The sequence below is a fragment of the Pygocentrus nattereri genome, chromosome 13, assembly GCF_015220715.1.
Source record: "Pygocentrus nattereri isolate fPygNat1 chromosome 13, fPygNat1.pri, whole genome shotgun sequence".
Taxonomy (NCBI): domain Eukaryota; kingdom Metazoa; phylum Chordata; class Actinopteri; order Characiformes; family Serrasalmidae; genus Pygocentrus; species Pygocentrus nattereri.
The window spans coordinates 33,065,836-33,080,231 of NC_051223.1; the positions used below are offsets into that span (position 1 = coordinate 33,065,836).

General features: G+C 36.7%; 1 long non-coding RNA gene across 1 annotated transcript in view; it reads left to right on the forward strand.

Moving 5' to 3' along the window:
• The first annotated feature begins 3,990 nt into the window (after window positions 1–3,990).
• The window catches only part of LOC119265038, a 91,804-nt gene continuing 81,398 nt past the window's right edge, over window positions 3,991–14,396 (forward strand). The window contains exon 1 of the long non-coding RNA XR_005131365.1: window positions 3,991–4,216. This is a non-coding gene — a long non-coding RNA (uncharacterized LOC119265038). The remainder of the gene's footprint in view (window positions 4,217–14,396) is intronic.

Below are 14,396 nucleotides of genomic sequence, written 5' to 3' on the forward strand. Positions count from 1 at the left end.
GAAGCAGAAGAAGAAGCAGAGGAAGAAGCAGAAGAAGAAGCAGAAGAAGAATCAGGAGAAGAAGCAGGAGTAGAAGCAGGAGAAGAAGCAGAGGAAGAAGCAGAGGAAGAAATGGGGACACAATCTGATCAAAACAAAGCAAACATCACAGTCCAGTGAGTCTAACAAAGGACCTAATCATTGATATGCTTAAACATATTTTACATTAATGAAACACGCCTGATACACCCGGCTACATTTTCTCCGCTCCTTTGTAAATGTCTCCTCTACAAGGCAGCCAGCGTGCCTGACTCGAGTGCCAACAAAAGTGCTTAAAAATCAGTGATTGCTTTCAGGAACTTTAATTACAATTTGAAAATGCCATTCCTGTTGTATAATAGATTCCAATTGTTTCAGTATTATCTAGCGCGCAAATAAAATCTACAGTACGAGGGAATATTCCCGGGATTAATCACTCTTGAAATTCTAATATGCTCTTGAAATACCAAATAAAAAAGCTGGCACTGTTGTTGATGTGATGGAAGCTCTTTGCTTTTTCTTTTTCTTTTTTTTTCCCCCTCTCCTCTCGTGCTGTTTCCATTATTATGCATATTCAGGTAGAAAGTTAATTAACCCAAAGCTTAAGCTAATTATGATAGCAGAATGCTATCAACCAAACACTTTCAGTCAGACAGCTGTCCAGAATTTCATTTGCTAATCATTTGTCTTTTGGCTGAGCATATGGTACATTTTCATGCTATCAGAGGAACAACAAACAGCTGAAAATCATTAACTAAAAACAATGTGCATAAAATCAGGGGCAGTTTTAGCCAGACAAAAAGCCAGATCCTTAGCCCATAAAAAAATGATCATTGTTTTTGGTCGGTGCCACTTAGAAATTTAAGCTGATAGCACAGTGTACGTGTGACTGGAATCCAGATACGCCAATGAATTGTTTATATTTATATGCAAATGAGGAAGCATGTTTATTGTTTATGCGTGGTATGTTAATAAGAGACAGCCTATGCAGACATATTTGGGCCTGACTGAATGTGTAGTACAGGATTTTTTTTGTTTTTTTTCCGCAGAACATTTTCATATTTTATGGTTGTAAGGTCATGTTTGTTTTAACGGAAACACTTGAAAGTCTAATTAGTTTTTCACATGCATTACAGGAGCTGGTACAGATGGGTTGAATTAATTCTGCCCTACACCCGCCTACCCCACCCCCAAACGGAGAGCGAGCAATGGGGAAAAAAAAGAATGAGCAGAAGGAAAGGGCATGACATGAAACATAATGTCGTTTTTAACACCGACTTCCACACCGTTGTGGGCCTTATCCTCAGAAAGTAGAACGGAGGCTGTAGATCCACAAGTGTTCATCTTCAATGGGCAAAATATTGAAGCTATTGATAGTCTTGATGCTGGGAGTTTGTGGGGAATATGCAGTATTGGGTGCAGTATTGCTGAATCCTTTGTCGCTGTCGTTGCAGAATGAAATGCCGGCTTGTGGACTGAATTGTCTATTTTCTATGGATTTTCAAAGGATATTATCAACACTGTTATTGGGACAGATAGTGATACTGTGATGCACCTAAAAACTTGTATATTGTCAATGTAATCAACTGAATTGCACATTTTTCTTCGCCTTTAAAGTGACCATGGTGATGCAGATGGTAAAGAATAATAATAAAAATAATAATAAAAACAGAAGATGATGATGATAATGAAGAATGAATAAGAAGAGGAAGATGTAGAAGAAGACAATACTGAAAGTGATGATGATAATGAAGCACAAGATGATGATGATGATGTTAATTGGTGAAGACAGTGAAGATGGACAATGGGTGGTGATGACAATGATGATGAAGACATGATGAAGAAGAACAAGGCGAAGTAATAAAAGAAGAAAAAGGTGGTCAGTAATAGACAGTGAAGAAGAAGAGGACAGATACATGATGATGATGATGATGATGATGATGATGGAAAAAGACATGATGATGAACAAGGTGATTTGATGTGAAAATACTTAATTGCAGAAACTTATCAACTGTTTACAGTGGTAATGATAGTAACCAGGGGTCATGATGTCTACAGCGCAAAATGACCATTTTATTCAATATTCAAAATGACTTGTAAACCAGTATGTGACTAATGAGTTTTCATATTGTTGTATTGTATTGTTGGTAGAGGAAAAAGTTGCGGAATATCTGAAGTTTCTTCAGAGATTCTTTGCCAAGTAATACCCTTCATATATTGTACCTCTCTACCATGAGTATGTTAAATACACACATTTTAGGTATATTTACCATATTTGTAACCATTCTTTTTAATAGATTTCTGTGAAACAGGCTTTAATAGCAGACGTCTGGTTCCATTCATCTCCTCTTTGAACAGTTCAGAACAAAACACCGCATTTAACTTCAACCTCACACCTCAAAGTTATCCTTTAATAGGCTTTCTGATTTAAACCACTCTGACTCCTGAACTGCTCTCTGCAAAACAGAACTACTCCTGCTCCAGTGTAACATATGACCCCTAAACCATCTCCTGAACCACCTGCTAAATTTCTCAAGGCCTCCTTTCCGGCTTCTCAGCATGCATGATGGACAGTTAGATCGAAGCGTTAGAAAATAATATTCCCGCAAAGGATGTGGAAGCCTGATTTCAGTCTTTTGAATTTTTCATATAAGAGCAAAATGAAAAACGAGTTTGATTTTTCCTTTCCGCTCCTTCTCTTACCACATTATGTTCTCCTGTCTCATTTGCAATAAGCTTGTGCCATACATCAAACACTGTGTGCGTTCCAAACAAATCGTGGCATTTTTCAACCGTCACCAAAGCAGTGTGAGTTAGAGTCAAGCAGAGGGTCTATTGGCCTGAAGATTATGCTGTTGAGCTCCAATAAATCGATACCTCTGACACTGCCCTTAAGGCTCTCATTAGAAACTGTTTATTTCTGTTAGGATTGCTGGTGTCTGTTAAGAGTACTCATAATTTGAAGGCTGTCAAAATAATATATATATATATATATATATATATATATATATATATATATATATATATATATATATATATATATATATATATATACAATGATGAACTATCCACATTATCCTCCATAGCAAGACACACCTTTAGTTGTATATAAATATATAACTATGTATATGGCTACAATGGAGGAGGAGGATGATGATGATGTGGGCAATTTGTCATGATATTCCTCCATTCAGTTTACATCTTTACAGCTTCAGGGATCCACGTGTGCTGAGAAGAAAGTCAGGTCTTCAGCTTCAGTAAACACTTGCTTTGATAGTCTAACCACTAATTACAATTTTTGATTACTCTAAAATCCCACAGTGCTGAGGATAATGGAACATATTAATACATGTTTTCTCTTTTTCTTTCTTCTTTCTGAATTTGTAAAGCTGCTGTTGGTTTGGCTGCTGAGGAGTGCATTTATTTTTGTTTACTTTTTGAAAACACGACAGATGTTGAAAGAAAAAACAAAACACCTTAGAGTTTGAGGATACGACTGTTTTTTTATTTATTTATTTTATTATTCTTATAACAACCAAAATACACGCAGGTTTTAACAAAGTGCAGGACGATGAAGTAGAAACATTGAGCAATTTTAAATGTGATTTTGTTCGTCACTGTTAACAATTTTTAGAGAAAATGTATGCGATATAAATTCACAGATTAGCTAATCATTTTATTTAACATTTAATTTCTTTATTTAAAATAAAATAATAAATATTAAAATAATATTTTGAATCTGAGAGCTGAAACGTAGGCAAACTGAAGACATCTATATAGGCTGTGTCTCAAATCGCGTACAGCCGCCCTAAATAGTATGTAAAAAACGGCTCACCGCCCCCAGCAGGGCACTAATTAGTGTAGTATGTAGTGCTATGTGGTTTGAGACGCAGCCATTGCCTTAAGTTTTACTACTAAAGCACAGTGCCTAAAACTGCCTGTCTTCATTTTGTTAATTTATTCATTTAAGAATTACCAGATGTTCGATGTAGCGTTATATGGTCATTAGAGAATATAATGCCTATTTTTGGCTCTGCCATGACTTTTTAAGGTGATAAAGAACCAAGTAACGTTAACGTATGTCAGCCTAGCCAACTGCTTGGGGCGCCGTTCGTTCGTGGACGGTTCAACGTCAACTAACGGTTACAGCACTGAAGACGGAGCACATTTCGGGGATACAAAGAAAGTTTACAGCTTGGTTAGTGGATGTTATGTTTTGTCAACTACCCAGCTGGGATGTTAGCTAGAGTTTTGTTACTAGTTTTGTGCGGTAAACGGGAGAATACTGCTAGCGGAGCTCCAGTGTTTGTGTTTACGCTAACGTTGATGAGATCAGCTTCGACAATAACTGGCGGTTTCTCAAGCTTACAAAACAAACGAAGCTAAATTTAATGTTTTGTTGGGGCGTTTTGTTAGTTAATGAATTTAGCAGAGCTGTTATTTTGGCCTTTCCTTGCTGAGCTACCCACAGTAAGCAAAAACTAGCTAGCGGTAACTAACCTAACCTAGCTACGTTAACTAGCTAGGTTTACGTTAACCTAACTAGTTAACTAACTACATGGCTTATACGCTGAAACAGCTTACATCAATCTAAATTCAGTAAGCTAATTGAATACATATAAAGTATACACATAGCCAGTGTGTACTTTTGAATCAATTCAATTTCAAGCCATTTTTAGTGTGTCTTTGCTCTGTATAACGTAGTTATGTATAAACGTGCTGTATGTAGAGGTGGGCGATATGGCAGAATGTAACTAACATCGCAATACTCACGATAGTCACGTTATTAATTTTTCTCTGACTTCTCATAAGTTAGAACAGACAAAGTAGTGCTACATTTTAAAAAATGATACCAAGAACTATGAATTCAGATGCTTGTATTTAACCTTTCGCACACTGTTCCAGTTAAACAGGACTAGTTATTCTCTCTTTTTAATCAGACATGCAGCTGGAATAGAGGTAGATGATGTGGCAAAAATATGTTATTGCAATACTAGACGTTTTCACACTACACTGTGTGTCACATTATTTATTTTTCAGACATCTGATCAGTTGGATTAGAGAAAAAAACCCCATCAAACATTATGAATATAATAATTTTTATTAAAAATATGTCATACTGTGTTGCACTAAATCCAATGAAATAGGATGAATTTAGCTCTTTATAATGAAACACACAGTTAATCAGTGTTCTACAAGTACTCATGATATACAAGATATGTTCAGAAAAGTATATTGTGCCATACTGTGGAGTAATATATCCCAATAATGATAAATGTTGTCATACTGCCCAGCTCCAACATTGTGTTCTTTTGGATGCTGTAGTGCCCACATTTGCACTTGGGAACAACCTCTGTCTTCTTGTATATGTGAGTATATGAATCTACCTATCTGTCCAACCCATTATGCTATGACTGTGCAGCAGCTGATCTGGTATTTACACGCCTTCCCTAAGTTTCAGTGTGATTTTCAGCTCTGAAGTGTTGGCAGTAGTACTACGTAGCTGAAGCCTTATATTGTTCACTGTGAACAGTTTTTGTGAGGTGCACCAGTGGCACAGTAATCCTCGTGGAGCTCAGGCTTTCTTTGTCGTCTTTTTGCTTTTCTGAAGGGCTCCAGAGTCAGTGTGGGTGCGTTTTCTGTTTTAGTTTGAGACAGTTGTATTCATTTCTTTCTTGCTGTTAGAGCTGCACATGTGTACATCTCTCAGTATCAGCTGATGAGGGCATTAAAGTTTGGTGATGCAGGTGAAGAAAGGTCAGCAGGGGTGTATATGTTTAGATGGTAATGTATAAAGGAGGAGTTTTTATACTGTTCTGTGCATAAAAGGTAGTATTTGGTGTGTACATATACCGGATGCCTTGTTTGAAAGCACATACTGGTGTTATGTAGAGTCAGTTTATTGACCCCATAAGCTGTGTTGCTGTTGTGGACCTGGTTATATTGTTTTACTATTATTCCACGTTTGCTTAAAAGTCAAGCTGCAACATTTTTATATATTTTTTAAGAATATGTGAGAAGAGAACTGTATTAAATGATAAACAGTGCTGTGACCTTAATAAATAAATGTAAAATATCTGATGGTGGAGGTCATTGAAAATTTCTCACTCTTATTTATTATTATTATTATTATTTTTTTTTTTTTGCATGCACTTGTATCTAATGGGAATTAAATTGGTTTGGCTATTTATGTGTCAAATCTCTGCCAGTTCCAGTGCTTGCCTGCTTATTCTCTCTCTCTCTCTCTCTCTCTCTCTCCCTCTCCCTCTCTCTCTGATTTGGAGTTTCAATGACGGATGTTTGTGGCAGGAAAGACCTCTGTCACAGCAAAATGAGGTGATCTATCATTTTAAGATATGGTCTTCATATACTGTTTACTTGGAGATATCACTTGCCTCCAGCCAGTTTTGACCGGGGACATTTTTGTGATATAGCAGTGATTTGTTTGGTATTGCTCCTACAATAAAAGCAGTTCCTGAGCTGAAAACGCTACACACCAGTGTGCAAATACACATTTTATACACTCTCTAGCATCTTGTTTTAGTTTTCTCCTTACATATGTATTCTACAATTTCCAAATCTTTTTTCTGTCTTGAGGAAAAAAAAAATAGCTTAACCATTTGCATTTGTCTAGTGCCTTCTCCTCTCATATGGTGGAATATGCTAGAAGTGATTATCTTTGGACTTGCTCGTATTGTGCAGGCTGAGAAAATGGATAGAGTCGGATCCCAGCGGTTTGCAGTGAGGGAATGGGCTTGACAATGTAAAGTGCTGGGTTGGTTTTCTGTTTGCAGTGCTAAGCCCACTATACTGAACAGGACACATATGTATAATAACTATGGTACTGTTGTACCTGCACATTTTCTCCCATCTATCACACACACACACACACACACACATGCACACAAACATCATCCTCTCTCAGCAGTTTTACTTCTCCCTTGGCACTCAAAATGGAGAGAAGCTCTGGTGTAGGTAGCTCTGGTGAAGCTAAACATGCCTCACTCCTTTATGATCGATGTGGATATCTCTCGGAGAGACGGATGTATTTTTTGAGACATTGCTACATTCACTAGTGTAATCATAACCTTAGAAAGAGGTGGTATTTATTTATTTATTTATTTATTTATTTATTCATAGTCAGGCCTTCTCAGATTGAGCTGCAGGTCAGTAGACAGACTAAAAACAATTTAATTGAGTGTTATATAAATTCCAGCGTTAAAGTGCAGCTGCAGACGTAGAGATGCACCAATCCAACCTGTTCATTGCCGGTATTGATTCAAGCATCTTAATTCTGTCATGTTTTGTCGCTACAAAGTACCATAGATGTATTGAATTCCAATAGCCAGCCAAAATTATGCCAAAATATGATTTTCTCAGTGTACTGTGGACGTCTTCAGGTGATCATTGAAGGCCTCTTTAATTGGATTAACTGTAGAACAGTATTGTTAAACATAATTATAGCCATAGTTTTTGCTAGCAATGTTTTTGGTTTTTAGCATGCAGCTGCTTTTTTGTCGTTCCAGCAGTCAAACTTCAGAAAAACAAAATGCCGTGTTGCGTGTCGTAAATTGTGAAATTATATTTTCGTTGTATCGCTTAGCACAAAACACCTACACATAAATATATAGTAGATTCTGAAGCACTACAGAAAAGATGTTAAAGCAGCAACTTTTTTATGATGCAAATTTGTCATTTATGTGTCATTTACGTTTTAAATTATATTTTGTTTAACAAAGTTAAATTTATGCTGTAAGAATTTTACAAAATGTGGAAGGGTCATATCACGAAATCTGCTCTGTTTGGTACCAGTTATCAAACAATTCAGTGTGATTCATAACCGAATTTCAGTACCCGAGTAGTCAGCCTTATCAACAGTAGTGACCAAGCATGAGTAAGCATGCCTTTTGCAAAATCTAGACTGGAGATAAACATGTATTTGAAATCTGCTGAACAAATAGAGCAATACAACGAAACACCGATTCTACACTCTTTAACGCGTAAAATTGTTGGGCACCATACTGTGCCCGTATCTTTCAATAAATAAATAAATGAATACATCAATAAAATTCAGGACAAACAGAACTTTGTCAATTTTTGTTTTCGTAAAACTGGATTTTCTTTTAGTTTTTGCTGTATGCACATAGTGACAGTTTAATGCGTTTATACAGAATTTTTTTTTTGTGTGCATGCCCTGATATGGCTGTGAACTGATGCCCATATCTGATGTTTTTCTTGTACAAATCTGATGCAGATAAATAAACATATAAAATGTGAATTGGGACTAGATCCATCTGGATTAGCCTTACAGAGAAATGTAATATTTGTAGCTGGTTAAAAATGCAGCACAATGAATGAAATTGCAGATATCTTGGCGTAGTAGACTAGCTTTGCCTAAATGCTCATCTGGAGTACAATAAATACACAAACAAGTATTGGTTTTAAAAATTGGCCTAATCTAAACACCTGTCTGATGTTGATATTTCTTTAAGAAAATATCTGCTGATTCTGATGTTATTGTGCATCCCTATTTTTTTTTTTTTTTTTTTTTTAGGTTTAATAGAGTGTAAGTCCAGCTGTTGTCATTGGTGTTGGTATATAAAAATGTTAAACATTACTGTGCCATAGAGTGCTATTTAAAAGTGACAGATTCATCTCCTGTAAAGAAAAGTTACTGAACTATGTCGAGGTGCTTTCCTAATGTTATATGAGAGTCAGGAAGGGGTGCATATGTGGCATCAGCTTCAATTTACCCTCATGAGTGGTGCGGCTGGGGCTCAGTTTGAAGCTGTTAAATCTTTGTATTCTCCAGCAGCTTCCAGACGCATGTTTGCTTTCATAAGTGGCATGTCGATGGTAGTGCCATGTGGCATTTCATATGGCCTACAGAAACACGCCATCTGTGATATCATTTCCCAACTTAAACTGTTTCTTCAGCATTTCAGCAAGCTCTTAATTTCATCAAGGCCCGTTCCATTACCTCTTTCCTGATGTCTGTCAACATAAGCTTTTTTAGACCTAATGGACCAGAGCAATATAACAAACTGAAGAGAGGCATTGTATGGCATTTTAATCAGTATTATTTCCATTTAATTGTAATACCCCAATTTAATGTGTGTTAAGCAATCCATACCCTAACTCAATGTAGCAAAGAAAAAAAAAAGATACATTAAGCATGCATTACTGTAGGGCTAATAAAAACTCATTTGTGGTAAATGTATTGCTTATGTAGCATTTTTTACATAATACACAATTTAATAAGCCAGTGGATACATGATTGAAGTGAATGAAGAAGAGTAGTGCATAAATATAATAATTAATAGAAAACAAGGCCATAAACATACTGAAACGCTACCAAGAATTTTGTAGTAATGAATCCCTTTTCACGTGTGATTTAAGCCTAGTCCAAACCCAGACTTAAGCTGTACGTGGATCCAGGGGTGCTGAATCTAGTTATTCAATAATAGGCCTGTGACAGTCTCTCAGTGATTAACTGGAGCACCTTTACCCACATAATGTCATTCTGGACCTATTTTAACAGCTGACCTTTCTGTGTCCAAAACAGCTCTCATAATTCACCGGCTTTTCTTTCCTCACTATGCGATTCAGAGTGATTTCAGACAGGAACCACCGTGCTCAGGGGGGTGCGCTGCATACCTCTCGTCTTTGTTAACCATTTAAGAATTTATTATGCTTAAGAATAGTTGATTCGATTCAGTTGTGTGGCTGCTTTAACAGTAGACCACATCAAGGTTTTTCTTCCTGAGAGCACACTGAGAGGAACCAAGACTCAAAAGGAAACCTCGGATAGTGGAATTTAATTTAAAATAAAAAAAAAATAAAATGGAAGGAGTATTAGAAATGAGCATTTCAACCAATTTTTTGATATTTGATTATCCAGATTTTAAAACGAATAGTATTTCAGGACCCCAACAAAATATGTTCCTGTGAAAAATAAAAAACAGAGTTTATGTTCCTTTTTAGTGTGCAGCTCGTATAAGATGTTTACTTGATTTTTATTTATTTATCTATTTATTTATTTTTAATATATTTTAGCCATGCCTGACTTTGTACTACCAGTTATCTGAAAACTACAGAATATTTACTTGGAATCAAGTTTAGAGTTTGTTTTGATCGTTACAGTTTCAATTTTGCTGTTATTCGCAACTGCACGTTTCTTGTTCAGATACCTGATTATGTAAAGATGAGTTTGTATTTTCAGAAAGCTGCACCCGTCTCTAGTGTCAGGCAAACAGTCCAGTATGAACATAAACTAGGAATATATAGTGATATTGGAGTCTAGGTATCGCCTCATATTTGCTTAACACAAAATAATTTGTGCAGCATTATACAGGAGTTACTGATATTTTAATATTTTGTAGTGCTGTGATTGAACTCTGGAAGATCAGAATGTTCTAGGTTACTGCACCCAAAATGCATTTTACTTGTCGCCATTGCTCATGGGAGCTTGGACCCGGATTTTTCTGTAAAGCTGCTTTGCAACAATGCCTGTTGTAAAAACGCGATATAAATTAACTTTTGACTTTGACTTACGTAGTATTACACATCTGTAGATGGTTATGAATGGGTAACAGCATCTATAGATGTATACATGAAAACTATTGGATATTGTCATCAACCATCGATCATTGCAACCCCCCCAAAAATGGCCATAGCTTTCTGTAATACAGGGTGAAAGTGGTACACAGAAAATTTTAGAAAAATATTTTAAAATTTAGAAAATATTTGGCATATTTTTTAATTTTTATAATTTTCATGTTAGTACATGCTTTGCTACTGATGGGGAAGTGCTCTCTATCATTTGCTTCCTTTATTTTATTCTGTTTTTATTAGTTTGTCTTGTTTATGTCTTGTATCTGAGGCAGTCAATAATTATTTGCTGTTTGTCACAAAGTGCAGCAGTAAGCCACATGCCTGTGCTCTGGGGAGTCTTGCATACCCAGACACACATGTGCACGGCACACAGCCATTTCTCTTGAGGGTCTAGGGAACTTTTATTGAAGGAGAAAAAAGGCAAAGAAAGAAGGAGACTGCTGTCTCCATCAGCCTGCATTTGATTGGCTTGGAATCAATTGAAGGAAAAAAAAATACTACAGGCTTAATTCTGCATGTTTATGCTTGGCAGCACGTTTTGCAGGACAACCCATATTAGCTTAATTCTTTAATTCTATAAACAATGTTTTTAAAATTCTTTTTAGAAAACTTATGAATGAAATGGGAGGATTTCTCAGGGCATGTGCTTGGTTAATTTCTTTTTCATGGTTTTCTCACTAGATGTAGTGACCCTAGAAAGAATTTTGACATTAGTGCCATGTGATAAGTTTGTTTTGGGAAACAAAATGTCTGATCAAGTGGCATTTATTTTAAAGGGTACATATCATGGAAAAGCATACTTTTTTAAAATAAGAGATTGATGTAATTTGTCAACATTTATTACATTTTCAAAACAATGAGCCTGTTTACACCTTCTGTTGACATGTCCAGGTCATATCTGGATAAACTTTGCCTGAATTCCATTTACACTTCTCACTAAAATGCATCCCCAGTTCGGCTGAATGAGACTTGTTCCTAGCTTGTTTTGTGTTTAGAGGGCAGCCCTGGGTATTGTTTGTTTTTGTGTTAGCTATTTAGCTAATTCTAACGTTATTAGCATGTATGCTGCATTTTCACTCTGATAAATGTAAATTTGCTCAACTCTGCACATAATTCTGTGTATCTGCCAACGTACGTACGTGTGTGTGTGTGTGTGTGTGTGTGTACGTGTGTGTGGGTGTAGTATTGAGCACCAGTGTTAGGTACTAACTAAACATAACTAGCAAGCAGGGTGGCTAATCAGCCAGTTTGGTGACTTTAGGCTTGTGTTTTAATGGTTGCAAACAATTAACAAGAAAAGACTATTCACAGTTATTTATATGGCTGTTGATCATCAGCTAGGATTTCATGATTGTGGCAGCCCTAAGATTCCAGGGGGTGTCCTGGGGGTGATTACGCTTGGCTTTTCATGTGTTCAAGTTAAATCTGAACGTGATCTGATGTTCAGCCAGAACTTTAGCCTCCTCCAATCACACAGAAGTTATAAGGAGTGTTTCAGCCTGGACAGCTTTATGACTGAGGCACATCACAGGGTAGCCCATCAGAATATCAGTCAGAAGTCAGTTTTAAAGGCACAGTAACAGCCTGTTAATTGAACAGCCTCTAAGGGGTAAAGAGGTTGGAAAATGGTTGTCTAAAAAAGAAATAAGATGCATAAACATGCACAAACATTCAAACTGGAAAGATGTAAAATAATATAGCTGCAAGCAGCAATCTGTGGGTTCAAGCACTCATCAGCACAGTAAGCCCTTATGCAGTTTGAGCCAACTAAGCCTAGCAAGGCCTGATGCAAGTTGGGCCTTATTTACACAGAGTGGATGAAAAATCCAAGGAAGACAGATTTTATTTATTTATTCATTTGCTATAATTATTGAGCTGTGGTCTTTAAACATGATGCATGCTTGGTGTCATATGTACTGATCTGTTGAGCTTTGTGGAACATTCTAAATATTGTCAACATAGATGCAAGAAATACATGGCTAATGGTGAAATTTCTGACGTGCAAAGTGGTTTGGTTCTCAGTGTTTCGCTCTTTGATATGAATGCAATAATGAGGCCCAAATGGACCCATTAGGGGCGCTTGCCATTCAGGAGCTTGGTGAAATTGGGTCAGAATTTGTCAAAAGGTCCTCACATGTTACGATAGTTTGACTTTGTATCCTGGAAAGAAGTGTAGCCAAATTCAGCATTACAGTGGAAATGATGACAAAATGCACAAGTATTTGTGGCTGTATTGTTATCATATTGGCTAAAAGCATTCCCAATCTGTGTTAACACTGTGACCTTTCCCATGCATACCAAATAAATGAATTGAAAACTTTAGGTAGAGGAAACTTTTTTGCCAGTGTTTTGTAAAGCTTGTCTAACATCACAGTAGTTACTAAAGAACACACTTGAGATATAATTCCATAAAAACAGAATCCATGGCCTCATAATTATTTCAGAGGTTGACACAGCTTGTCTGGTCACTGGTTCAGTTGATCTATTAAAACTTGTAACAGGACTCCTTAGCTATGAACCTAAAGCATTAATCCAAATAAACTAATTATTTGTACATGGTGTTTTCCTGTGTTTCAAAAGGTCTTTTCTCATTTTTCATTCTTCATTTGCTTCAGTTGGTTTCGCTTTGCAACAGCTAAAGAGCACCAAACAATACATGTGGGTGTTTATATCATCTATACTTGTGATAGCAGAGCACAAGTTAGTCGGATCAAGCCCATACTGGCGTGCTTGGATCTCACTAGCTTAGGCAAGTTAGCTAGAAGAGAGGAGAGCAGAACTGATCCTGCAGTGGAAAAAAGGCTTTAGTTGCTTTTTTGGCAGACCACGTTTCTGTTGTTCGGAGTACGTGTGAAAGTTTTACGTCTATCAGAATCAATCAAACTAATGAAAAAGTCTGATAATTCTGCACCAAACAAAGCCGGAGTGAAAGTGCCCTAAAACAGTCTTGGCAATGTTTCTTTCCAGAATAAATTTACCAGATGAGCCTATGACTCAGCAAGTGTTCCTATAAAGAATAGTCCAGGAAGAAGTGCTGTGTAATAGAATTTTCAAAGCCTGTTTAAAAAGCATTTGCAATATTGGCCACTAGTGTCCAATAAGCTCAGAGCCATACTGGTTGCTTTAGATGTGGCATATCAGAGGACTGACCTGGCTAGGCAGTGCAGTTTTCAGAGAAACTTAACTTGGAGAACTGACAGCTAAACCTTGGAGCAACGGCTGTGGTTTGGGTAGCATTAGAATTATCCATGTTGCCAGGTCATCTAGGTTATAATTACATAGTCATCTCGCTTGTAATTAGAAAAGAGCATGTTTTCAGTAGCTTTGCTTGGAAAAGTAAATGTGTTCTTGTAAACAAAAAATCTTTAGACAGCGGATCAAAGTCCACACAGTCCATTTACCCATCATAATATCTATCCAGTAGAATTCAAACTTTAATGAGCCAGTTGTTCCTGAGAGGAGACCTGAGCTAAATGTGCCTCATAAATTTGTGATTGGACTGAATTTTTGAAATTTACTTTTAAGTTGAGGCAAATTAGATTAAATTGTGTTGGAAGTTTTCTAAGCAGTAATATGGACTAACCTAGATGATGAAGGATTTGATCATTGGGGATCTATTGTGTAATTTCTTCCCCATTTTTGCCCTTGCTAATATTGCATATGTGATTAGGGCTGTCTTTGGAGCCAGCAAGGGCCTCCAAATCGAATTTGAGTCCTTGACCAGAATACCAAAGCATATTAAATCCAGAAATGATCTAGTGATG